The following is a 21,540-nucleotide window of genomic DNA, read 5'->3' on the forward strand; positions in this document are numbered from 1 at the left end:
AAAATGCTTTGTTTCAGTAAAAAATATTATTATATTAATTGCAGATTAATCATTTACACTTTAATTTAAAGCATAATTTCTACGAGAGGTAACAGAAAATTAGAGAGATACATATCAGGCTATGACTGAAGGCCCTTATAATATTATGAGTGAATTATATGACTATCAAAATTTGAAGTTTTAAAATATTTTGAAGAAGAATCTATTAAAGTTGGAATTGCGTAAAATATTTAATGGTACGACCGGAGTTTAACCTCCTGCTTGGAGCAATTTTTAAAAATCGCCAACAACGACCTTGCGAATTGTTCAAAAGCAGAGGAGCAGATGTTCAATTATAGTGCATAATAAAGATTGCCAGCTTTTTAGCGTTATCGCAACTTGGCGAAGAAGGGGGTTAAACTCCGGTTCAACTTATTTAATTATTAAAATTTAAACGAACATTAAGATTGGCGAACCAGCTGGTCGCCAAAGGCAGCTAGTTATCGAATAAATTTCTACTTTTCATTACAGGTGATAGAAGTCGCGTGCTTGAAATTGAGATAACACGTTATTAGAAAATAGTTTTGAAAAATATGATGAGTGTAGCACTGATGTTCCCGTGTTTTCGCGGATCTAATGTGTCCTCGGTAGTATAGTGGTGAGTTTCTCCACCTGTCACGCGGGAGACCGGGGTTCGATTTCCCGCCGGGGAGTGAAGATTTTGACAATTTGTTTTGTTGACTCAGGTATAGTACGATAGGCCGAGAAATGAAGTTGCACCTAAGATCAGTCCCTTAGCTCACTTTTTTTCTCCGCATAAAAGACTAATTTTTATGGAAAGAGGAGCTACACTTCAGGGACACGAATAATACAAACCTACTTTTACATTCTCATTATCGAATAAATTTCTACTTTTCATTACAGGCGATAGAAGCCGCGTGCTTCAAATTGAGAAAACACGTTATTAGAAAATAGTTTTGAAAAATATGATGAGTGTAGCACTGATGTTCCCGTGTTTTTGCGTATCTAATGTGTCCTCGGTAGTATAGTGGTGAGTTTCTCCACCTGTCACGCGGGAGACCGGGGTTCGATTTCCCGCCGGGGAGTTACGATTTTGAAAATTTTTTTGTTGAATCAGGTATAGTACGATAGTCCGAGAAATGAAGTTGCACCTAAGATCAGTCCCTTAGCTAGCTTTTTTCTCCGCATAAAAGACTAATTTTTATGGAAAGAGCAGCTACACTTCAGGGACACGAATAATACAAAGATACTTTTACATTCTCATTATCTAATAAATTTCTACTTTTCATTATAGGTGATAGAAGTCGCGTGCTTCAAATTGAGAAAACACGTTATTAGAAAATAGTTTTGAAAAATATGATGAGTGTAGCACTGATGTTCCCGTGTTTTCGCGGATCTAATGTGTCCTCGGTAGTATAGTGGTGAGTATCCCCGCCTGTCACGCGGGAAACCGGGGTTCGATTCCCCGCCGGGGAGTGGAGAGTTTGACAATTTGTTTTGTTGACTCAGGTATTTTACGATAGTCCGAGAAATGAAGTTGCACCTAAGATCAGTCCCATAGCTCACTTTTTTCTCCGCATAAAAGACTAATTTTTATGGAAAGAGGAGCTACACTTCAGGGACACGAATAATACAAACCTAATTTTACATTCTCATTATCGAATAAATTTCTACTTTTCATTACAGGTGATAGAAGTCGCGTGCTTGAAATTGAGATAACACGTTATTAGAAAATAGTTTTGAAAAATATGATGAGTGTAGCACTGATGTTCCCGTCTTTTCGCGGATCTAATGTGTCCTCGGTAGTATAGTGGTGAGTATCCCCGCCTGTCACGCGGGAGACCGGGGTTCGATTCCCCGCCGGGGAGTGACGATTTTGAAAAATTTTTTGTAGACTCAGGTATAGTACGATAGTCCGAGAAATGAAGTTGCGCCTAAGATCAGACCCTTAGCTCACTTTTTTCTCCGCATAAAAGACTAATTTTTATGGAAAGAGAAACTACACTTCAGGGACACGAATAATACAAACTTAATTTTACATTCTCATTATCGAATAAATTTCTACTTTTCATTACAGGCGATAGAAGTCGCGTGCTTGAAATTGAGATAACACGTTATTAGAAAATAGTTTTGAAAAATATGATGAGTGTAGCACTGATGTTCCCGTGTTTTCGCGGATCTAATGTGTCCTCGGTAGTATAGTGGTGAGTTTCTCCACCTGTCACGCGGGAGACCGGGGTTCGATTTCCCGCCGGGGAGTTACGATTTTGAAAATTTTTTTGTTGAATCAGGTATAGTACGATAGTCCGAGAAATGAAGTTGCACCTAAGATCAGTCCCTTAGCTCACTTTTTTCTCCGCATAAAAGACTAATTTTTATGGAAAGAGCAGCTACACTTCAGGGACACGAATAATACAAAGATACTTTTACATTCTCATTATCTAATAAATTTCTACTTTTCATTATAGGTGATAGAAGTCGCGTGCTTCAAATTGAGAAAACACGTTATTAGAAAATAGTTTTGAAAAATATGATGAGTGTAGCACTGATGTTCCCGTGTTTTCGCGGATCTAATGTGTCCTCGGTAGTATAGTGGTGAGTATCCCCGCCTGTCACGCGGGAGACCGGGGTTCGATTCCCCGCCGGGGAGTGAAGATTTTGACAATTTGTTTTGTTGACTCAGGTATAGTACGATAGTCCGAGAAATGAAGTTGCACCTAAGATCAGTCCCTTAGCTCACTTTTTCTCCGCATAAAAGACTAATTTTTATGGAAAGAGCAGCTACACTTCAGGGACACGAATAATACAAAGATACTTTTACATTCTCATTATCTAATAAATTTCTACTTTTCATTATAGGTGATAGAAGTCGCGTGCTTCAAATTGAGAAAACACGTTATTAGAAAATAGTTTTGAAAAATATGATGAGTGTAGCACTGATGTTCCCGTGTTTTCGCGGATCTAATGTGTCCTCGGTGGTATAGTGGTGAGTATCCCCGCCTGTCACGCGGGAGACCGGGGTTCGATTCCCCGCCGGGGAGTGAAGATTTTGACAATTTGTTTTGTTGACTCAGGTATAGTACGATAGTCCGAGAAATGAAGTTGCACCTAACATCAGTAACTTAGCTCACTTTTTTCTCCGCATAAAAGACTAATTTTTATGGAAAGAGGAGCTACACTTCAGGGACACGAATAATCCAAACCTAGTTTTACATTCTCATTATCGAATAAATTTCTACTTTTCATTACAGGTGATAGAAGTCGCGTGCTTCAAATTGAGAAAACACGTTATTAGAAAATAGTTTTGAAAAATATGATGAGTGTAGCACTGATGTTCCCGTGTTTTCGCGGATCTAATGTGTCCTCGGTAGTATAGTGGTGAGTATCCCCGCCTGTCACGCGGGAGACCGGGGTTCGATTCCCCGCCGGGGAGTGAAGATTTTGAAAATTTGTTTTGTTGACTCAGGTATAGTACGATAGTCCGAGAAATGAAGTTGCACCTAAGATCAGTCCCTTAGCTCACTTTTTTTCTCCGCATAAAAGACTAATTTTTATGGAAAGAGGAGCTACACTTCAGGGACACGAATAATACAAACCTAATTTTACATTCTCATTATCGAATAAATTTCTACTTTTCATTACAGGTGATAGAAGTCGCGTGCTTGAAATTGAGATAACACGTTATTAGAAAATAGTTTTGAAAAATATGATGAGTGTAGCACTGATGTTCCCGTGTTTTCGCGTATCTAATGTGTCCTCTCTAGTATAGTGGTGAGTATCCCCGCCTGTCACGCGGGAGACCGGGGTTCGATTCCCCGCCGGGGAGTGAACATTTTGACAATTTGTTTTGTTGACTCAGGTATAGTACGATAGTCCGAGAAATGAAGTTGCACCTAAGATCAGTCCCTTAGCTCACTTTTTTCTCCGCATAAAAGACTAATTTTTTATGGAAAGAGGAGCTACACTTCAGGGACACGAATAATACAAAGATACTTTTACATTCTCATTATCTAATAAATTTCTACTTTTCATTATAGGTGATAGAAGTCGCGTGCTTCAAATTGAGAAAACACGTTATTAGAAAATAGTTTTGAAAAATATGATGAGTGTAGCACTGATGTTCCCGTGTTTTCGCGGATCTAATGTGTCCTCGGTAGTATAGTGGTGAGTATCCCCGCCTGTCACGCGGGAGACCGGGGTTCGATTCCCCGCCGGGGAGTGAAGATTTTGAAAATTTGTTTTGTTGACTCAGGTATAGTACGATAGTCCGAAAAATGAAGTTGCACCTAAGATCAGTCCCTTAGCTCACTTTTTTCTCCGCATAAAAGACTAATATTTATGGAAAGAGGAGCTACACTTAAGGGACACGAATAATACAAACCTACTTTTACATTCTCATTATCGAATAAATTTCTACTTTTCATTACAGGTGATAGAAGTCGCGTGCTTCAAATTGAGAAAACAAGTTATTAGAAAATAGTTTTGAAAAATATGATGAGTGTAGCACTGATGTTCCCGTGTTTTCGCGGATCTAATGTGTCCTCGGTAGTATGGTGGTGAGTATCCCCGCCTGTCACGCGGGAGACCGGGGTTCGATTCCCCGCCGGGGAGTGAAGATTTTGAAAATTTGTTTTGTTGACTCAGGTATAGTACGATAGTCCGAGAAATGAAGTTGCACCTAAGATCAGTCCCTTAGCTCACTTTTTTCTCCGCATAAAAGACTAATTTTTATGGAAAGAGGAGCAACACTTAAGGGACACGAATAATACAAACATAATTTTACATTCTCATTATCGAAAAAATTTCTACTTTCCATTACAGGTGATAGAAGTCGCGTGCTTGAAATTGAGATAACACGTTATTAGAAAATAGTTTTGAAAAATATGATGAGTGTAGCACTGATGTTCCCGTGTTTTCGCGGATCTAATGTGTCCTCGGTAGTATAGTGGTGAGTATCCCCGCCTGTCACGCGGGAGACCGGGGTTCGATTCCCCGCCGGGGAGTGAAGATTTTGAAAATTTGTTTTGTTGACTCAGGTATAGTACGATAGTCCGAAAAATGAAGTTGCACCTAAGATCAGTCCCTTAGCTCACTTTTTTCTCCGCATAAAAGACTAATATTTATGGAAAGAGGAGCTACACTTAAGGGACACGAATAATACAAACCTACTTTTACATTCTCATTATCGAATAAATTTCTACTTTTCATTACAGGTGATAGAAGTCGCGTGCTTCAAATTGAGAAAACAAGTTATTAGAAAATAGTTTTGAAAAATATGATGAGTGTAGCACTGATGTTCCCGTGTTTTCGCGGATCTAATGTGTCCTCGGTAGTATAGTGGTGAGTATCCCCGCCTGTCACGCGGGAGACCGGGGTTCGATTCCCCGCCGGGGAGTGAAGATTTTGAAAATTTGTTTTGTTGACTCAGGTATAGTACGATAGTCCGAGAAATGAAGTTGCACCTAAGATCAGTCCCTTAGCTCACTTTTTTTCTCCGCATAAAAGACTAATTTTTATGGAAAGAGGAGCTACATTTCAGGGACACGAATAATACAAACCTAATTTTACATTCTCATTATCGAATAAATTTCTACTTTTCATTACAGGTGATAGAAGTCGCGTGCTTGAAATTGAGATAACACGTTATTAGAAAATAGTTTTGAAAAATATGATGAGTGTAGCACTGATGTTCCCGTGTTTTCGCGTATCTAATGTGTCCTCTCTAGTATAGTGGTGAGTATCCCCGCCTGTCACGCGGGAGACCGGGGTTCGATTCCCCGCCGGGGAGTGAACATTTTGACAATTTGTTTTGTTGACTCAGGTATAGTACGATAGTCCGAGAAATGAAGTTGCACCTAAGATCAGTCCCTTAGCTCACTTTTTTCTCCGCATAAAAGACTAATTTTTATGGAAAGAGGAGCTACACTTCAGGGACACGAATAATACAAAGATACTTTTACATTCTCATTATCTAATAAATTTCTACTTTTCATTATAGGTGATAGAAGTCGCGTGCTTCAAATTGAGAAAACACGTTATTAGAAAATAGTTTTGAAAAATATGATGAGTGTAGCACTGATGTTCCCGTGTTTTCGCGGATCTAATGTGTCCTCGGTAGTATAGTGGTGAGTATCCCCGCCTGTCACGCGGGAGACCGGGGTTCGATTCCCCGCCGGGGAGTGAAGATTTTGAAAATTTGTTTTGTTGACTCAGGTATAGTACGATAGTCCGAAAAATGAAGTTGCACCTAAGATCAGTCCCTTAGCTCACTTTTTTCTCCGCATAAAAGACTAATATTTATGGAAAGAGGAGCTACACTTAAGGGACACGAATAATACAAACCTACTTTTACATTCTCATTATCGAATAAATTTCTACTTTTCATTACAGGTGATAGAAGTCGCGTGCTTCAAACTGAGAAAACAAGTTATTAGAAAATAGTTTTGAAAAATATGATGAGTGTAGCACTGATGTTCCCGTGTTTTCGCGGATCTAATGTGTCCTCGGTAGTATAGTGGTGAGTATCCCCGCCTGTCACGCGGGAGACCGGGGTTCGATTCCCCGCCGGGGAGTGAAGATTTTGAAAATTTGTTTTGTTGACTCAGGTATAGTACGATAGTCCGAGAAATGAAGTTGCACCTAAGATCAGTCCCTTAGCTCACTTTTTTCTCCGCATAAAAGACTAATTTTTATGGAAAGAGGAGCAACACTTAAGGGACACGAATAATACAAACATAATTTTACATTCTCATTATCGAAAAAATTTCTACTTTCCATTACAGGTGATAGAAGTCGCGTGCTTGAAATTGAGATAACACGTTATTAGAAAATAGTTTTGAAAAATATGATGAGTGTAGCACTGATGTTCCCGTGTTTTCGCGGATCTAATGTGTCCTCGGTAGTATAGTGGTGAGTATCCCCGCCTGTCACGCGGGAGACCGGGGTTCGATTCCCCGCCGGGGAGTGAAGATTTTGAAAATTTGTTTTGTTGACTCAGGTAAAGTACGATAGTCCGAGAAATGAAGTTGCACCTAAGATCAGTCCCTTAGCTCACTTTTTTCTCCGCATAAAAGACTAATTTTTATGGAAAGAGGAGCTACACTTAAGGGACACGAATAATACAAACCTAATTTTAAATTCTCATTATCGAAAAAATTTCTACTTTTCATTACAGGTGATAGAAGTCGCGTGCTTGAAATTGAGATAACACGTTATTAGAAAATAGTTTTGAAAAATATGATGAGTGTAGCACTGATGTTCCCGTGTTTTCGCGGATCTAATGTGTCCTCGGTAGTATAGTGGTGAGTATCCCCGCCTGTCACGCGGGAGACCGGGGTTCGATTCCCCGCCGGGGAGTGAAGATTTTGACAATTTGTTTTGTTGACTCAGGTATAGTACGATAGTCCGAGAAATGAAGTTGCACCTAAGATCAGTCCCTTAGCTCACTTTTTCTCCGCATAAAAGACTAATTTTTATGGAAAGAGCAGCTACACTTCAGGGACACGAATAATACAAAGATACTTTTACATTCTCATTATCTAATAAATTTCTACTTTTCATTATAGGTGATAGAAGTCGCGTGCTTCAAATTGAGATAACACGTTATTAGAAAATAGTTTTGAAAAATATGATGAGTGTAGCACTGATGTTCCCGTGTTTTCGCGGATCTAATGTGTCCTCGGTAGTATAGTGGTGAGTATCCCCGCCTGTCACGCGGGAGACCGGGGTTCGATTCCCCGCCGGGGAGTGAAGATTTTGAAAATTTGTTTTGTTGACTCAGGTAAAGTACGATAGTCCGAGAAATGAAGTTGCACCTAAGATCAGTCCCTTAGCTCACTTTTTTCTCCGCATAAAAGACTAATTTTTATGGAAAGAGGAGCTACACTTAAGGGACACGAATAATACAAACCTAATTTTAAATTCTCATTATCGAAAAAATTTCTACTTTTCATTACAGGTGATAGAAGTCGCGTGCTTGAAATTGAGATAACACGTTATTAGAAAATAGTTTTGAAAAATATGATGAGTGTAGCACTGATGTTCCCGTGTTTTCGCGGATCTAATGTGTCCTCGGTAGTATAGTGGTGAGTATCCCCGCCTGTCACGCGGGAGACCGGGGTTCGATTCCCCGCCGGGGAGTGAAGATTTTGACAATTTGTTTTGTTGACTCAGGTATAGTACGATAGTCCGAGAAATGAAGTTGCACCTAAGATCAGTCCCTTAGCTCACTTTTTCTCCGCATAAAAGACTAATTTTTATGGAAAGAGCAGCTACACTTCAGGGACACGAATAATACAAAGATACTTTTACATTCTCATTATCTAATAAATTTCTACTTTTCATTATAGGTGATAGAAGTCGCGTGCTTCAAATTGAGAAAACACGTTATTAGAAAATAGTTTTGAAAAATATGATGAGTGTAGCACTGATGTTCCCGTGTTTTCGCGGATCTAATGTGTCCTCGGTGGTATAGTGGTGAGTATCCCCGCCTGTCACGCGGGAGACCGGGGTTCGATTCCCCGCCGGGGAGTGAAGATTTTGACAATTTGTTTTGTTGACTCAGGTATAGTACGATAGTCCGAGAAATGAAGTTGCACCTAAGATCAGTCCCTTAGCTCACTTTTTTCTCCGCATAAAAGACTAATTTTTATGGAAAGAGAAACTACACTTCAGGGATACGAATAATACAAACCTAATTTTACATTCTCATTATCGAATAAATTTCTACTTTTCATTACAGGTGATAGAAGTCGCGTGCTTGAAATTGAGATAACACGTTATTAGAAAATAGTTTTGAAAAATATGATGAGTGTAGCACTGATGTTCCCGTGTTTTCGCGTATCTAATGTGTCCTCTCTAGTATAGTGGTGAGTATCCCCGCCTGTCACGCGGGAGACCGGGGTTCGATTCCCCGCCGGGGAGTGAACATTTTGACAATTTGTTTTGTTGACTCAGGTATAGAACGATAGTCCGAGAAATGAAGTTGCACCTAAGATCAGTCCCTTAGCTCACTTTTTTCTCCGCATAAAAGACTAATTTTTATGGAAAGAGGAGCTACACTTCAGGGACACGAATAATACAAAGATACTTTTACATTCTCATTATCTAATAAATTTCTACTTTTCATTATAGGTGATAGAAGTCGCGTGCTTCAAATTGAGAAAACACGTTATTAGAAAATAGTTTTGAAAAATATGATGAGTGTAGCACTGATGTTCCCGTGTTTTCGCGGATCTAATGTGTCCTCGGTAGTATAGTGGTGAGTATCCCCGCCTGTCACGCGGGAGACCGGGGTTCGATTCCCCGCCGGGGAGTGAAGATTTTGAAAATTTGTTTTGTTGACTCAGGTATAGTACGATAGTCCGAAAAATGAAGTTGCACCTAAGATCAGTCCCTTAGCTCACTTTTTTCTCCGCATAAAAGACTAATTTTTATGGAAAGAGGAGCTACACTTCAGGGACACGAATAATACAAAGATACTTTTACATTCTCATTATCTAATAAATTTCTACTTTTCATTATAGGTGATAGAAGTCGCGTGCTTCAAATTGAGAAAACACGTTATTAGAAAATAGTTTTGAAAAATATGATGAGTGTAGCACTGATGTTCCCGTGTTTTCGCGGATCTAATGTGTCCTCGGTAGTATAGTGGTGAGTATCCCCGCCTGTCACGCGGGAGACCGGGGTTCGATTCCCCGCCGGGGAGTGAAGATTTTGAAAATTTGTTTTGTTGACTCAGGTATAGTACGATAGTCCGAAAAATGAAGTTGCACCTAAGATCAGTCCCTTAGCTCACTTTTTTCTCCGCATAAAAGACTAATTTTTATGGAAAGAGGAGCTACACTTAAGGGACACGAATAATACAAACCTACTTTTACATTCTCATTATCGAATAAATTTCTACTTTTCATTACAGGTGATAGAAGTCGCGTGCTTCAAATTGAGAAAACAAGTTATTAGAAAATAGTTTTGAAAAATATGATGAGTGTAGCACTGATGTTCCCGTGTTTTCGCGGATCTAATGTGTCCTCGGTAGTATAGTGGTGAGTATCCCCGCCTGTCACGCGGGAGACCGGGGTTCGATTCCCCGCCGGGGAGTGAAGATTTTGAAAATTTGTTTTGTTGACTCAGGTATAGTACGATAGTCCGAGAAATGAAGTTGCACCTAAGATCAGTCCCTTAGCTCACTTTTTTTCTCCGCATAAAAGACTAATTTTTATGGAAAGAGGAGCTACACTTCAGGGACACGAATAATACAAACCTAATTTTACATTCTCATTATCGAATAAATTTCTACTTTTCATTACAGGTGATAGAAGTCGCGTGCTTGAAATTGAGATAACACGTTATTAGAAAATAGTTTTGAAAAATATGATGAGTGTAGCACTGATGTTCCCGTGTTTTCGCGTATCTAATGTGTCCTCTCTAGTATAGTGGTGAGTATCCCCGCCTGTCACGCGGGAGACCGGGGTTCGATTCCCCGCCGGGGAGTGAACATTTTGACAATTTGTTTTGTTGACTCAGGTATAGTACGATAGTCCGAGAAATGAAGTTGCACCTAAGATCAGTCCCTTAGCTCACTTTTTTCTCCGCATAAAAGACTAATTTTTATGGAAAGAGGAGCTACACTTCAGGGACACGAATAATACAAAGATACTTTTACATTCTCATTATCTAATAAATTTCTACTTTTCACTATAGGTGATAGAAGTCGCGTGCTTCAAATTGAGAAAACACGTTATTAGAAAATAGTTTTGAAAAATATGATGAGTGTAGCACTGATGTTCCCGTGTTTTCGCGGATCTAATGTGTCCTCGGTAGTATAGTGGTGAGTATCCCCGCCTGTCACGCGGGAGACCGGGGTTCGATTCCCCGCCGGGGAGTGAAGATTTTGAAAATTTTTGTTGACTCAGGTATAGTACGATAGTCCGAAAAATGAAGTTGCACCTAAGATCAGTCCCTTAGCTCACTTTTTTCTCCGCATAAAAGACTAATATTTATGGAAAGAGGAGCTACACTTAAGGGACACGAATAATACAAACCTACTTTTACATTCTCATTATCGAATAAATTTCTACTTTTCATTACAGGTGATAGAAGTCGCGTGCTTCAAATTGAGAAAACAAGTTATTAGAAAATAGTTTTGAAAAATATGATGAGTGTAGCACTGATGTTCCCGTGTTTTCGCGGATCTAATGTGTCCTCGGTAGTATAGTGGTGAGTATCCCCGCCTGTCACGCGGGAGACCGGGGTTCGATTCCCCGCCGGGGAGTGAAGATTTTGAAAATTTGTTTTGTTGACTCTGGTATAGTACGATAGTCCGAGAAATGAAGTTGCACCTAAGATCAGTCCCTTAGCTCACTTTTTTCTCCGCATAAAAGACTAATTTTTATGGAAAGAGGAGCAACACTTAAGGGACACGAATAATACAAACATAATTTTACATTCTCATTATCGAAAAAATTTCTACTTTCCATTACAGGTGATAGAAGTCGCGTGCTTGAAATTGAGATAACACGTTATTAGAAAATAGTTTTGAAAAATATGATGAGTGTAGCACTGATGTTCCCGTGTTTTCGCGGATCTAATCTGTCCTCGGTAGTATAGTGGTGAGTATCCCCGCCTGTCACGCGGGAGACCGGGGTTCGATTCCCCGCCGGGGAGTGAAGATTTTGAAAATTTGTTTTGTTGACTCAGGTATAGTACGATAGTCCGAAAAATGAAGTTGCACCTAAGATCAGTCCCTTAGCTCACTTTTTTCTCCGCATAAAAGACTAATTTTTATGGAAAGAGGAGCTACACTTAAGGGACACGAATAATACAAACCTACTTTTACATTCTCATTATCGAATAAATTTCTACTTTTCATTACAGGTGATAGAAGTCGCGTGCTTCAAATTGAGAAAACAAGTTATTAGAAAATAGTTTTGAAAAATATGATGAGTGTAGCACTGATGTTCCCGTGTTTTCGCGGATCTAATGTGTCCTCGGTAGTATAGTGGTGAGTATCCCCGCCTGTCACGCGGGAGACCGGGGTTCGATTCCCCGCCGGGGAGTGAAGATTTTGAAAATTTGTTTTGTTGACTCAGGTATAGTACGATAGTCCGAGAAATGAAGTTGCACCTAAGATCAGTCCCTTAGCTCACTTTTTTTCTCCGCATAAAAGACTAATTTTTATGGAAAGAGGAGCTACATTTCAGGGACACGAATAATACAAACCTAATTTTACATTCTCATTATCGAATAAATTTCTACTTTTCATTACAGGTGATAGAAGTCGCGTGCTTGAAATTGAGATAACACGTTATTAGAAAATAGTTTTGAAAAATATGATGAGTGTAGCACTGATGTTCCCGTGTTTTCGCGTATCTAATGTGTCCTCTCTAGTATAGTGGTGAGTATCCCCGCCTGTCACGCGGGAGACCGGGGTTCGATTCCCCGCCGGGGAGTGAACATTTTGACAATTTGTTTTGTTGACTCAGGTATAGTACGATAGTCCGAGAAATGAAGTTGCACCTAAGATCAGTCCCTTAGCTCACTTTTTTCTCCGCATAAAAGACTAATTTTTATGGAAAGAGGAGCTACACTTCAGGGACACGAATAATACAAAGATACTTTTACATTCTCATTATCTAATAAATTTCTACTTTTCATTATAGGTGATAGAAGTCGCGTGCTTCAAATTGAGAAAACACGTTATTAGAAAATAGTTTTGAAAAATATGATGAGTGTAGCACTGATGTTCCCGTGTTTTCGCGGATCTAATGTGTCCTCGGTAGTATAGTGGTGAGTATCCCCGCCTGTCACGCGGGAGACCGGGGTTCGATTCCCCGCCGGGGAGTGAAGATTTTGAAAATTTGTTTTGTTGACTCAGGTATAGTACGATAGTCCGAAAAATGAAGTTGCACCTAAGATCAGTCCCTTAGCTCACTTTTTTCTCCGCATAAAAGACTAATATTTATGGAAAGAGGAGCTACACTTAAGGGACACGAATAATACAAACCTACTTTTACATTCTCATTATCGAATAAATTTCTACTTTTCATTACAGGTGATAGAAGTCGCGTGCTTCAAATTGAGAAAACAAGTTATTAGAAAATAGTTTTGAAAAATATGATGAGTGTAGCACTGATGTTCCCGTGTTTTCGCGGATCTAATGTGTCCTCGGTAGTATAGTGGTGAGTATCCCCGCCTGTCACGCGGGAGACCGGGGTTCGATTCCCCGCCGGGGAGTGAAGATTTTGAAAATTTGTTTTGTTGACTCAGGTATAGTACGATAGTCCGAGAAATGAAGTTGCACCTAAGATCAGTCCCTTAGCTCACTTTTTTCTCCGCATAAAAGACTAATTTTTATGGAAAGAGGAGCAACACTTAAGGGACACGAATAATACAAACATAATTTTACATTCTCATTATCGAAAAAATTTCTACTTTCCATTACAGGTGATAGAAGTCGTGTGCTTGAAATTGAGATAACACGTTATGAGAAAATAGTTTTGAAAAATATGATGAGTGTAGCACTGATGTTCCCGTGTTTTCGCGGATCTAATGTGTCCTCGGTAGTATAGTGGTGAGTATCCCCGCCTGTCACGCGGGAGACCGGGGTTCGATTCCCCGCTGGGGAGTGAAGATTTTGAAAATTTGTTTTGTTGACTCAGGTAAAGTACGATAGTCCGAGAAATGAAGTTGCACCTAAGATCAGTCCCTTAGCTCACTTTTTTCTCCGCATAAAAGACTAATTTTTATGGAAAGAGGAGCTACACTTAAGGGACACGAATAATACAAACCTACTTTTACATTCTCATTATCGAATAAATTTCTACTTTTCATTACAGGCGATAGAAGCCGCGTGCTTCAAATTGAGATAACACGTTATTAGAAAATAGATTTGAAAAATATGATGAGTGTAGCACTGATGTTCCCGTGTTTTCGCGGATCTAATGTGTCCTCGGTAGTATAGTGGTGAGTTTCTCCACCTGTCACGCGGGAGACCGGGGTTCGATTTCCCGCCGGGGAGTGAAGATTTTGACAATTTGTTTTGTTGACTCAGGTATAGTACGATAGTCCGAGAAATGAAGTTGCACCTAAGATCAGTCCCTTAGCTCACTTTTTTTCTCCGCATAAAAGACTAATTTTTATGGAAAGAGGAGCTACACTTAAGGGACACGAATAATACAAACCTACTTTTACATTCTCATTATCGAATAAATTTCTACTTTTCATTACAGGCGATAGAAGCCGCGTGCTTCAAATTGAGAAAACACGTTATTAGAAAATAGTTTTGAAAAATCTGATGAGTGTAGCACTGATGTTCCCGTGTTTTCGCGGATCTGATGTGTCCTCGGTAGTATAGTGGTGAGTTTCTCCACCTGTCACGCGGGAGACCGGGGTTCGATTTCCCGCCGGGGAGTGAAGATTTTGACAATTTGTTTTGTTGACTCAGGTATAGTACGATAGTCCGAGAAATGAAGTTGCACCTAAGATCAGTCCCTTAGCTCACTTTTTTTCTCCGCATAAAAGACTAATTTTTATGGAAAGAGGAGCTACACTTAAGGGACACGAATAATACAAACCTACTTTTACATTCTCATTATCGAATAAATTTCTACTTTTCATTACAGGCGATAGAAGCCGCGTGCTTCAAATTGAGATAACACGTTATTAGAAAATAGTTTTGAAAAATATGATGAGTGTAGCACTGATGTTCCCGTGTTTTCGCGGATCTAATGTGTCCTCGGTAGTATAGTGGTGAGTTTCTCCACCTGTCACGCGGGAGACCGGGGTTCGATTCCCCGCCGGGGAGTGAAGATTTTGACAATTTGTTTTGTTGACTCAGGTATAGTACGATAGTCCGAGAAATGAAGTTGCACCTAAGATCAGTCCCTTAGCTCACTTTTTTCTCCGCATAAAAGACTAATTTTTATGGAAAGAGGAGCTACACTTAAGGGACACGAATAATACAAACCTACTTTTACATTCTCATTATCGAATAAATTTCTACTTTTCATTACAGGCGATAGAAGCCGCGTGCTTCAAATTGAGATAACACGTTATTAGAAAATAGTTTTGAAAAATATGATGAGTGTAGCACTGATGTTCCCGTGTTTTCGCGGATCTAATGTGTCCTCGGTAGTATAGTGGTGAGTTTCTCCATCTGCCACGCTGGAGACCGGGGTTCGATTTCCCGCCGGGGAGTGAAGATTTTGACAATTTGTTTTGTCGACTCAGGTATAGTACGATAGTCCGAGAAATGAAGTTGCACCTAAGATCAGTCCCTTAGCTCACTTTTTTTCTCCGCATAAAAGACTAATTTTTATGGAAAGAGGAGCTACACTTAAGGGACACGAATAATACAAACCTACTTTTACATTCTCATTATCGAATAAATTTCTACTTTTCATTACAGGTGATAGAAGTCGCGTGCTTGAAATTGAGATAACACGTTATTAGAAAATAGTTTTGAAAAATATGATGAGTGTAGCACTGATGTTCCCGTGTTTTTGCGTATCTAATGTGTCCTCGGTAGTATAGTGGTGAGTTTCTCCACCTGTCACGCGGGAGACCGGGTTTCGATTTCCCGCCGGGGAGTTACGATTTTGAAAATTTTTTTGTTGAATCAGGTATAGTACGATAGTCCGAGAAATGAAGTTGCACCTAAGATCAGTCCCTTAGCTCACTTTTTTCTCCGCATAAAAGACTAATTTTTATGGAAAGAGCAGCTACACTTCAGGGACACGAATAATACAAAGATACTTTTACATTCTCATTATCTAATAAATTTCTACTTTTCATTATAGGTGATAGAAGTCGCGTGCTTCAAATTGAGAAAACACGTTATTAGAAAATAGTTTTGAAAAATATGATGAGTGTAGCACTGATGTTCCCTTGTTTTCGCGGATCTAATGTGTCCTCGGTAGTATAGTGGTGAGTATCCCCGCCTGTCACGCGGGAGACCGGGGTTCGATTCCCCGCCGGGGAGTGGAGAGTTTGACAATTTGTTTTGTTGACTCAGGTATTTTACGATAGTCCGAGAAATGAAGTTGCACCTAAGATCAGTCCCTTAGCTCACTTTTTTCTCCGCATAAAAGACTAATTTTTATGGAAAGAGGAGCTACACTTCAGGGACACGAATAATACAAACCTAATTTTACATTCTCATTATCGAATAAATTTCTACTTTTCATTACAGGTGATAGAAGTCGCGTGCTTGAAATTGAGATAACACGTTATTAGAAAATAGTTTTGAAAAATATGATGAGTGTAGCACTGATGTTCCCGCCTTTTCGCGGATCTAGTGTGTCCTCGGTAGTATAGTGGTGAGTATCCCCGCCTGTCACGCGGGAGACCGGGGTTCGATTCCCCGCCGGGGAGTGACGATTTTGAAAATTTTTTTGTAGACTCAGGTATAGTACGATAGTCCGAGAAATGAAGTTGCGCCTAAGATCAGACCCTTAGCTCACTTTTTTCTCCGCATAAAAGACTAATTTTTATGGAAAGAGAAACTACACTTCAGGGACACGAATAATACAAACTTAATTTTACATTCTCATTATCGAATAAATTTCTACTTTTCATTACAGGCGATAGAAGTCGCGTGCTTGAAATTGAGATAACACGTTATTAGAAAATAGTTTTGAAAAATATGATGAGTGTAGCACTGATGTTCCCGTGTTTTCGCGGATCTAATGTGTCCTCGGTAGTATAGTGGTGAGTTTCTCCACCTGTCACGCGGGAGACCGGGGTTCGATTTCCCGCCGGGGAGTTACGATTTTGAAAATTTTTTTGTTGAATCAGGTATAGTACGATAGTCCGAGAAATGAAGTTGCACCTAAGATCAGTCCCTTAGCTCACTTTTTTCTCCGCATAAAAGACTAATTTTTATGGAAAGAGCAGCTACACTTCAGGGACACGAATAATACAAAGATACTTTTACATTCTCATTATCTAATAAATTTCTACTTTTCATTATAGGTGATAGAAGTCGCGTGCTTCAAATTGAGAAAACACGTTATTAGAAAATAGTTTTGAAAAATATGATGAGTGTAGCACTGATGTTCCCGTGTTTTCGCGGATCTAATGTGTCCTCGGTAGTATAGTGGTGAGTATCCCCGCCTGTCACGCGGGAGACCGGGGTTCGATTCCCCGCCGGGGAGTGAAGATTTTGACAATTTGTTTTGTTGACTCAGGTATAGTACGATAGTCCGAGAAATGAAGTTGCACCTAAGATCAGTCCCTTAGCTCACTTTTTTCTCCGCATAAAAGACTAATTTTTATGGAAAGAGAAACTACACTTCAGGGACACGAATAATACAAACCTAATTTTACATTCTCATTATCGAATAAATTTCTACTTTTCATTACAGGTGATAGAAGTCGCGTGCTTGAAATTGAGATAACACGTTATTAGAAAATAGTTTTGAAAAATATGATGAGTGTAGCACTGATGTTCCCGTGTTTTCGCGGATCTAATGTGTCCTCGGTAGTATAGTGGTGAGTTTCCCCGCCTGTCACGCGGGAGACCGGGGTTCGATTCCACGCCGGGGATTGAAGATTTTGAAAAAATTTTTTGTTGACTCAGGTATAGTACGATAGGCCGAGAAATGAAGTTGCACCTAAGATCAGTCCCTTAGCTCACTTTTTTCTCCGCATAAAAGACTAATTTTTATGGAAAGAGAAACTACACTTGAGGGACACGAATAATACAAACCTACTTTTACATTCTCATTATCGAATAAATTTCTACTTTTCATTACAGGTGATAGAAGTCGCGTGCTTCAAATTGAGATAACACGTTATTAGAAAATAGTTTTGAAAAATATGATGAGTGTAGCACTGATGTTCCCGTGTTTTCGCGGATCTAATGTGTCCTCGGTAGTATAGTGGTGAGTATCCCCGCCTGTCACGCGGGAGACCGGGGTTCGATTCCCCGCCGGGGAGTGAAGATTTTGACAATTTGTTTTGTTGACTCAGGTATAGTACGATAGGCCGAGAAATGAAGTTGCACCTAAGATCAGTCCCTTAGCTCACTTTTTTCTCCGCATAAAAGACTAATTTTTATGGAAAGAGAAACTACACTTGAGGGACACGAATAATACAAACCTACTTTTACATTCTCATTATCGAATAAATTTCTACTTTTCATTATAGGTGATAGAAGTCGCGTGCTTCAAATTGAGAAAACACGTTATTAGAAAATAGTTTTGAAAATATGATGAGTGTAGCACTAATGTTCCCGTGTTTTCGCGGATCTAATGTGTCCTCGGTAGTATAGTGGTGAGTATCTCCGCCTGTCACGCGGGAGACCGGGGTTCGATTCCCCGCCGGGGAGTGACGATTTTGAAAATTTTTTTGTTGACTCAGGTATAGTACGATAGTCCCAGAAATGAAGTTGCACCTAAGATCAGTCCCTTAGCTCACTTTTTTCTCCGCATAAAAGACTAATTTTTATGGAAAGAGAAACTACACTTCAGGGACACGAATAATACAAACTTAATTTTACATTCTCATTATCGAATAAATTTCTACTTTTCATTACAGGCGATAGAAGTCGCGTGCTTGAAATTGAGATAACACGTTATTAGAAAATAGTTTTGAAAAATATGATGAGTGTAGCACTGATGTTCCCGTGTTTTCGCGGATCTAATGTGTCCTCGGTAGTATAGTGGTGAGTTTCTCCACCTGTCACGCGGGAGACCGGGGTTCGATTTCCCGCCGGGGAGTTACGATTTTGAAAATTTTTTTGTTGAATCAGGTAGAGTACGATAGTCCGAGAAATGAAGTTGCACCTAAGATCAGTCCCTTAGCTCACTTTTTTCTCCGCATAAAAGACTAATTTTTATGGAAAGAGCAGCTACACTTCAGGGACACGAATAATACAAAGATACTTTTACATTCTCATTATCTAATAAATTTCTACTTTTCATTATAGGTGATAGAAGTCGCGTGCTTCAAATTGAGAAAACACGTTATTAGAAAATAGTTTTGAAAAATATGATGAGTGTAGCACTGATGTTCCCGTGTTTTCGCGGATCTAATGTGTCCTCGGTAGTATAGTGGTGAGTATCCCCGCCTGTCACGCGGGAGACCGGGGTTCGATTCCCCGCCGGGGAGTGAAGATTTTGACAATTTGTTTTGTTGACTCAGGTATAGTACGATAGTCCCAGAAATGAAGTTGCACCTAAGATCAGTCCCTTAGCTCACTTTTTTCTCCGCATAAAAGACTAATTTTTATGGAAAGAGAAACTACACTTCAGGGACACGAATAATACAAACCTAATTTTACATTCTCATTATCGAATAAATTTCTACTTTTCATTACAGGTGATAGAAGTCGCGTGCTTGAAATTGAGATAACACGTTATTAGAAAATAGTTTTGAAAAATATGATGAGTGTAGCACTGATGTTCCCGTGTTTTCGCGGATCTAATGTGTCCTCGGTAGTATAGTGGTGAGTTTCCCCGCCTGTCACGCGGGAGACCGGGGTTCGATTCCACGCCGGGGATTGAAGATTTTGAAAATTTTTTTTGTTGACTCAGGTATAGTACGATAGTCCGAGAAATGAAGTTGCACCTAAGATCAGTCCCTTAGCTCACTTTTTTCTCCGCATAAAAGACTAATTTTTATGGAAAGAGAAACTACACTTGAGGGACACGAATAATACAAACCTACTTTTACATTCTCATTATCGAATAAATTTCTACTTTTCATTACAGGTGATAGAAGTCGCGTGCTTGAAATTGAGATAACACGTTATTAGAAAATAGTTTTGAAAAATATGATGAGTGTAGCACTGATGTTCCCGTGTTTTCGCGGATCTAATGTGTCCTCGGTAGTATAGTGGTGAGTATCCCCGCCTGTCACGCGGGAGACCGGGGTTCGATTCCCCGCCGGGGAGTGAAGATTTTGACAATTTGTTTTGTTGACTCAGGTATAGTACGATAGGCCGAGAAATGAAGTTGCACCTAAGATCAGTCCCTTAGCTCACTTTTTTCTCCGCATAAAAGACTAATTTTTATGGAAAGAGAAACTACACTTGAGGGACACGAATAATACAAACCTACTTTTACATTCTCATTATCGAATAAATTTCTACTTTTCATTATAGGTGATAGAAGTCGCGTGCTTCAAATTGAGAAAACACGTTATTAGAAAATAGTTTTGAAAAATATGATGAGTGTAGCACTAATGTTCCCGTGTTTTCGCGGATCTAATGTGTCCTCGGTAGTATAGTGGTGAGTATCTCCGCCTGTCACGCGGGAGACCGGGGTTCGATTCCCCGCCGGGGAGTGACGATTTTGAAATTTTTTTTGTTGACTCAGGTATAGTACGATAGTCCCAGAAATGAAGTTGCACCTAAGATCAGTCCCTTAGCTCACTTTTTTCTCCGCATAAAAGACTAATTTTTATGGAAAGAGAAACTACACTTCAGGGACACGAATAATACAAACCTAATTTTACATTCTCATTATCGAATAAATTTCTACTTTTCATTACAGGTGATAGAAGTCGCGTGCTTGAAATTGAGATAACACGTTATTAGAAAATAGTTTTGAAAAATATGATGAGTGTAGCACTGATGTTCCCGTGTTTTTGCGGATCTAATGTGTCCTCGGTAGTATAGTGGTGAGTATCCCCGCCTGTCACGCGGGAGACCGGGGTTCGATTCCCCGCCGGGGAGTGACGATTTTGAACATTTTTTTGTTGACTCAGGTATAGTACGATAGTCCGAGAAATGAAGTTGCACCTAAGATCAGTCCCTTAGCTCACTTTTTTCTCCGCATAAAAGACTAATTTTTATGGAAAGAGCAGCTACACTTCAGGGACACGAATAATACAAAGATACTTTTACATTCTCATTATCTAATAAATTTCTACTTTTCATTATAGGTGATAGAAGTCGCGTGCTTCAAATTGAGAAAACACGTTATTAGAAAATAGTTTTGAAAAATATGATGAGTGTAGCACTGATGTTCCCGTGTTTTCGCGTATCTAATGTGTCCTCTCTAGTATAGTGGTGAGTATCCCCGCCTGTCACGCGGGAGACCGGGGTTCGATTCCCCGCCGGGGAGTGAACATTTTGACAATTTGTTTTGTTGACTCAGGTATAGTACGATAGTCCGAGAAATGAAGTTGCACCTAAGATCAGTCCCTTAGCTCACTTTTTTCTCCGCATAAAAGACTAATTTTTATGGAAAGAGGAGCTACACTTCAGGGACACGAATAATACAAAGATACTTTTACATTCTCATTATCTAATAAATTTCTACTTTTCATTATAGGTGATAGAAGTCGCGTGCTTCAAATTGAGAAAACACGTTATTAGAAAATAGTTTTGAAAAATATGATGAGTGTAGCACTGATGTTCCCGTGTTTTCGCGGATCTAATGTGTCCTCGGTAGTATAGTGGTGAGTATCCCCGCCTGTCACGCGGGAGACCGGGGTTCGATTCCCCGCCGGGGAGTGACGATTTTGAACATTTTTTTGTTGACTCAGGTATAGTACGATAGTCCGAGAAATGAAGTTGCACATAAGATCAGTCCC

At 39.7% G+C, this 21,540-nt stretch overlaps 31 non-coding genes across 31 annotated transcripts; all 31 read left to right on the plus strand.

The window, feature by feature from the left end:
* Positions 1-1,796: 1,796 nt before the first annotated feature.
* Positions 1,797-1,868, plus strand: Trnad-guc (transfer RNA aspartic acid (anticodon GUC)). The gene has a single exon. It is a non-coding gene; the product is annotated as a tRNA-Asp (tRNA).
* A 710-nt stretch (positions 1,869-2,578) lies between these two features.
* On the plus strand, positions 2,579-2,650 carry Trnad-guc (transfer RNA aspartic acid (anticodon GUC)). Its single transcript has one exon. It is a non-coding gene; the product is annotated as a tRNA-Asp (tRNA).
* A 319-nt stretch (positions 2,651-2,969) lies between these two features.
* On the plus strand, positions 2,970-3,041 carry Trnad-guc (transfer RNA aspartic acid (anticodon GUC)). The gene has a single exon. It is a non-coding gene; the product is annotated as a tRNA-Asp (tRNA).
* A 320-nt stretch (positions 3,042-3,361) lies between these two features.
* Trnad-guc (transfer RNA aspartic acid (anticodon GUC)) lies at positions 3,362-3,433 on the plus strand. Its single transcript has one exon. It is a non-coding gene; the product is annotated as a tRNA-Asp (tRNA).
* A 714-nt stretch (positions 3,434-4,147) lies between these two features.
* Positions 4,148-4,219, plus strand: Trnad-guc (transfer RNA aspartic acid (anticodon GUC)). The gene has a single exon. It is a non-coding gene; the product is annotated as a tRNA-Asp (tRNA).
* A 712-nt stretch (positions 4,220-4,931) lies between these two features.
* Trnad-guc (transfer RNA aspartic acid (anticodon GUC)) lies at positions 4,932-5,003 on the plus strand. The gene has a single exon. It is a non-coding gene; the product is annotated as a tRNA-Asp (tRNA).
* Positions 5,004-5,323: 320 nt separating this feature from the next.
* On the plus strand, positions 5,324-5,395 carry Trnad-guc (transfer RNA aspartic acid (anticodon GUC)). Its single transcript has one exon. It is a non-coding gene; the product is annotated as a tRNA-Asp (tRNA).
* A 713-nt stretch (positions 5,396-6,108) lies between these two features.
* On the plus strand, positions 6,109-6,180 carry Trnad-guc (transfer RNA aspartic acid (anticodon GUC)). The gene has a single exon. It is a non-coding gene; the product is annotated as a tRNA-Asp (tRNA).
* Positions 6,181-6,500: 320 nt separating this feature from the next.
* Trnad-guc (transfer RNA aspartic acid (anticodon GUC)) lies at positions 6,501-6,572 on the plus strand. Its single transcript has one exon. It is a non-coding gene; the product is annotated as a tRNA-Asp (tRNA).
* A 320-nt stretch (positions 6,573-6,892) lies between these two features.
* Positions 6,893-6,964, plus strand: Trnad-guc (transfer RNA aspartic acid (anticodon GUC)). Its single transcript has one exon. It is a non-coding gene; the product is annotated as a tRNA-Asp (tRNA).
* Positions 6,965-7,284: 320 nt separating this feature from the next.
* Positions 7,285-7,356, plus strand: Trnad-guc (transfer RNA aspartic acid (anticodon GUC)). Its single transcript has one exon. It is a non-coding gene; the product is annotated as a tRNA-Asp (tRNA).
* Positions 7,357-7,675: 319 nt separating this feature from the next.
* Positions 7,676-7,747, plus strand: Trnad-guc (transfer RNA aspartic acid (anticodon GUC)). The gene has a single exon. It is a non-coding gene; the product is annotated as a tRNA-Asp (tRNA).
* A 320-nt stretch (positions 7,748-8,067) lies between these two features.
* On the plus strand, positions 8,068-8,139 carry Trnad-guc (transfer RNA aspartic acid (anticodon GUC)). The gene has a single exon. It is a non-coding gene; the product is annotated as a tRNA-Asp (tRNA).
* Positions 8,140-8,458: 319 nt separating this feature from the next.
* Trnad-guc (transfer RNA aspartic acid (anticodon GUC)) lies at positions 8,459-8,530 on the plus strand. Its single transcript has one exon. It is a non-coding gene; the product is annotated as a tRNA-Asp (tRNA).
* Positions 8,531-9,242: 712 nt separating this feature from the next.
* On the plus strand, positions 9,243-9,314 carry Trnad-guc (transfer RNA aspartic acid (anticodon GUC)). The gene has a single exon. It is a non-coding gene; the product is annotated as a tRNA-Asp (tRNA).
* Positions 9,315-9,634: 320 nt separating this feature from the next.
* On the plus strand, positions 9,635-9,706 carry Trnad-guc (transfer RNA aspartic acid (anticodon GUC)). The gene has a single exon. It is a non-coding gene; the product is annotated as a tRNA-Asp (tRNA).
* Positions 9,707-10,026: 320 nt separating this feature from the next.
* On the plus strand, positions 10,027-10,098 carry Trnad-guc (transfer RNA aspartic acid (anticodon GUC)). Its single transcript has one exon. It is a non-coding gene; the product is annotated as a tRNA-Asp (tRNA).
* A 713-nt stretch (positions 10,099-10,811) lies between these two features.
* Positions 10,812-10,883, plus strand: Trnad-guc (transfer RNA aspartic acid (anticodon GUC)). Its single transcript has one exon. It is a non-coding gene; the product is annotated as a tRNA-Asp (tRNA).
* A 317-nt stretch (positions 10,884-11,200) lies between these two features.
* On the plus strand, positions 11,201-11,272 carry Trnad-guc (transfer RNA aspartic acid (anticodon GUC)). The gene has a single exon. It is a non-coding gene; the product is annotated as a tRNA-Asp (tRNA).
* A 320-nt stretch (positions 11,273-11,592) lies between these two features.
* On the plus strand, positions 11,593-11,664 carry Trnad-guc (transfer RNA aspartic acid (anticodon GUC)). The gene has a single exon. It is a non-coding gene; the product is annotated as a tRNA-Asp (tRNA).
* Positions 11,665-11,984: 320 nt separating this feature from the next.
* Trnad-guc (transfer RNA aspartic acid (anticodon GUC)) lies at positions 11,985-12,056 on the plus strand. Its single transcript has one exon. It is a non-coding gene; the product is annotated as a tRNA-Asp (tRNA).
* Positions 12,057-12,769: 713 nt separating this feature from the next.
* Positions 12,770-12,841, plus strand: Trnad-guc (transfer RNA aspartic acid (anticodon GUC)). The gene has a single exon. It is a non-coding gene; the product is annotated as a tRNA-Asp (tRNA).
* A 320-nt stretch (positions 12,842-13,161) lies between these two features.
* Positions 13,162-13,233, plus strand: Trnad-guc (transfer RNA aspartic acid (anticodon GUC)). Its single transcript has one exon. It is a non-coding gene; the product is annotated as a tRNA-Asp (tRNA).
* Positions 13,234-15,907: 2,674 nt separating this feature from the next.
* On the plus strand, positions 15,908-15,979 carry Trnad-guc (transfer RNA aspartic acid (anticodon GUC)). The gene has a single exon. It is a non-coding gene; the product is annotated as a tRNA-Asp (tRNA).
* Positions 15,980-16,299: 320 nt separating this feature from the next.
* Trnad-guc (transfer RNA aspartic acid (anticodon GUC)) lies at positions 16,300-16,371 on the plus strand. The gene has a single exon. It is a non-coding gene; the product is annotated as a tRNA-Asp (tRNA).
* Positions 16,372-17,081: 710 nt separating this feature from the next.
* On the plus strand, positions 17,082-17,153 carry Trnad-guc (transfer RNA aspartic acid (anticodon GUC)). The gene has a single exon. It is a non-coding gene; the product is annotated as a tRNA-Asp (tRNA).
* A 712-nt stretch (positions 17,154-17,865) lies between these two features.
* On the plus strand, positions 17,866-17,937 carry Trnad-guc (transfer RNA aspartic acid (anticodon GUC)). Its single transcript has one exon. It is a non-coding gene; the product is annotated as a tRNA-Asp (tRNA).
* Positions 17,938-19,038: 1,101 nt separating this feature from the next.
* Positions 19,039-19,110, plus strand: Trnad-guc (transfer RNA aspartic acid (anticodon GUC)). The gene has a single exon. It is a non-coding gene; the product is annotated as a tRNA-Asp (tRNA).
* Positions 19,111-19,822: 712 nt separating this feature from the next.
* Trnad-guc (transfer RNA aspartic acid (anticodon GUC)) lies at positions 19,823-19,894 on the plus strand. Its single transcript has one exon. It is a non-coding gene; the product is annotated as a tRNA-Asp (tRNA).
* A 711-nt stretch (positions 19,895-20,605) lies between these two features.
* Trnad-guc (transfer RNA aspartic acid (anticodon GUC)) lies at positions 20,606-20,677 on the plus strand. The gene has a single exon. It is a non-coding gene; the product is annotated as a tRNA-Asp (tRNA).
* Positions 20,678-21,388: 711 nt separating this feature from the next.
* Positions 21,389-21,460, plus strand: Trnad-guc (transfer RNA aspartic acid (anticodon GUC)). Its single transcript has one exon. It is a non-coding gene; the product is annotated as a tRNA-Asp (tRNA).
* The last annotated feature ends 80 nt before the right edge of the window (positions 21,461-21,540 follow it).

This window comes from Argiope bruennichi, chromosome 6 (assembly GCF_947563725.1).
Source record: "Argiope bruennichi chromosome 6, qqArgBrue1.1, whole genome shotgun sequence".
NCBI classification, from domain to species: Eukaryota; Metazoa; Arthropoda; class Arachnida; order Araneae; family Araneidae; genus Argiope; species Argiope bruennichi.